We start from the raw sequence: 2,886 nt of genomic DNA, 5'->3' as shown, positions 1-2,886 counted from the left end.
GTCCCCTGCAGCACAAGAGAATTTTAGCCATTGTGGCAGGTCCATGCTTGCAGGAAGAGAAGCAGGCCATGCAGCCAGCACCAACTGAGGCAGAGCATAGCAAAGCAAAGTAAGCTAATGTTTTGAAGGATGGCTTTGCTTGTGCCTTAGGAATCAAGTCCTGTTTAAAAAGAAATACTGTGAATTAGAAGACCACTAAGACACATTTTACAAACCAGTTAGTTTTTTCCTTGTCTATATATATCCTTGGTGTTCACACTACTGGGAGCACCCAAGTTTTGGACTTTCTGGCAGAAACGACAGCAGCCTGTGGGGAGGCATTGCTATTCAGAAGTTCAAAAGGTGTTTTGTTTGATATGCATAAAACATCTTTTACAGCCTTCTCAACAACTCATTCTTTATTTGGAGGCAATTCACCTTTTGCGAATAAACAGTTCACTCCATCTTCTGAAGTGCTGCCATTCTCTAAAGAACATTGTCACAGGGAAAGGTGGAGAACAAGCTCTTTGGAAGAGTGGGGTTCAAAGTATTTCCCCCAGCCAGATGGGAGATTGGCCAGACGGGAGCTGAAAAAGAGGTTCAGTAGCTGAAGTCATAAATTCAGATCCAGCGTGTGCTTGACAGCATGCTGAAGTCATGACCGTGGGTCACCCATTTAGTTACCATCTCTTCCTTTGGTAATAAACATTCTCCTCATTAAACCCTTCAGCACAACTGAAGCACCACAATGGGCAATCTACATCAACTAAAACCCAGCTGCCAAAAACCATACTGTCAGTCTGCCTGATCTCAGTGCTGGATGACCCTCTCAGGCGCTTGTACAACAGGAACAATATCCCAGGACCCTTGCTCTTTCTTTCAGAGGTTTTTGAACACAGACCAAAAGGTAGAATTAAAGGACTTGAATAGCTTAATGTAGAGAAGACATGGTAGCCACTTTCAAGTATGTAAAAGACTGCAGTGAGGAAAAGATTTATCTTTCTCTTAATCCACTGGGGTAAGGACTAAGACCTTAGACTGCTGCAAGGGAGTGCCACGTTATGCATGAAATATTCCGAATGGGTAACAAGCAGCTGAATGGATTGCCTGGAGGTGGTGGAGAATCTCCATCACCTGAGATCTTCAGGACTTGATCAGACTTTTGTCTTCAAAGGACAGGTAAGCTTGGAGCAAGGATATGAAAAATTGGGAAAGATGGTTGAGCTGGCCTCTGAAGGCCATTTCTCACTAAGAATAGAAGCTTAGCACTAGATTTGTGTTTAAGCAAGATCAGGTCCATCCCGACAACCTATGTAGTATAAGCCAGAACTGAATGAGGAAAGGGCTGAGCACCCTTTTGCTCTCAGTAATCATGCCTCCACCTAGGCAGATTTGAAGCTGGTCAGCATAAAGGCATGCAGCTCAGCCATGCTACATTTGTTTTGCTGCTAAACTGAAGACATCTGGCCTCCCCTGATACTTTTTGTGGCCATTCAGCTTTACCTAATCAAACAGGAAACCTCTCCAGACATTGTAGGTGTTCAAATTTTGAAGGCTAACTACCCAGAAAAAGAAAAACCAAACCAAACCAAAACAAAAACCACTTTATAAAACTTGTAGTTAAGTGACAATTTAAATCAAGCAACACCTGGTTTACCACAGAGAGCATTCATTTCTTTACAAATGTAACAGCAAATAGCAGAAGTTAAATGACTCATTTCAGAGAAAAATCACCATCAGATTGTATCTTGAAAAATAAACTAATGGTACGGGCTAAGGCAATGCACATTTTGAGATGAAAGAAATTATACATAATTTGGGATTCAATTTAAAGTGAAACCTTCAAAGATGTTGAGCAGGCTGTATCAGAGCATGGCATCAACTGGAACAGTATTTTATTCTGTTTGAAATCTCTGAGCACAAAGAATTAGGAGATCTGGGGACAAAGCTATGAAAACTGTCATCTGCCAATCATCAAATGTAGCCCAGATGACTGAATGAGAGGTTGGAATCACCAGCTGGCTAGCAACTCTATAGATCATGTCAGTGGCTTTCTACCCTGCTTGCTAAAGGGACATATTGGGAAAGAGGCCATATTAAGGGAAGTCCCTGCACACAATTGGCCAGCAGGAGAGAGTGGAGTGGTGACACTCAGAATCATCAAGGCTGGTGTCGAGAGAGGGACTGGCTGCGGTATACTGTGCTAATTTCTGGAGAATATCTGCATAGTAAGTAATAAGAACAATAAATTGCTCTTACATGTTGTTTCTTATGCCCAGCTGCCAGATTCTTCTGAACAAAGGCAGATAGCATCATCCTTGCCCTACTCAAAAGACAAGGAAATCTTGACACATGAGTGAAGTGATTTTAACTATGGTTGAAAAGCAGAATGGGGAAATACTCCACCTCCTGGGTCAAAACCAGACTCAGAGAAGAGAAAAGGAGATAATATTTCTGAGTGTCAGACCCCCAAGTTGTCTCATGATGTTAATTTCACAGCAGAAAACCCATTTCATGCAGTAAATGTTACTTTTTAATGCTTGCTCCAAATTAACTACTGTTCCCACTTTTTGCTTACTTCCTGTGCTAATCTCCTTATTTACCCATTTCTCTCTTATATACACATGCATATACATAGGCAAATTCATCCCCAGTTGACTTCTCCCTATCCTGCAAACAGCTCATAATATCAGCACAACAGCACTGGAAGAGGACTTTTTTTGCTATATTGTAAAATATGAATCCACTATTTTGACAGAGATAAATCATATGCATCAATGTGCAGGAGCATTTTAATGAGAATGTGGGGAATAATCTGCCTTGCCAATCTTCCATTCCAGTGGAAACCAGTTCTTCCCTTCCCTTCCCTTCCCTTCCCTTCCCTTCCCTTCCCTTCCCTTCCCTTCC

The sequence above is a fragment of the Corvus brachyrhynchos genome, unplaced genomic scaffold (genome assembly GCF_000691975.1).
Source record: "Corvus brachyrhynchos isolate BGI_N302 unplaced genomic scaffold, ASM69197v1 scaffold115, whole genome shotgun sequence".
In the NCBI taxonomy this organism is placed as follows: domain Eukaryota; kingdom Metazoa; phylum Chordata; class Aves; order Passeriformes; family Corvidae; genus Corvus; species Corvus brachyrhynchos.
The sequence above is the reverse complement of the archived record's forward strand: the minus strand, read 5'-3'. Positions refer to the sequence as shown.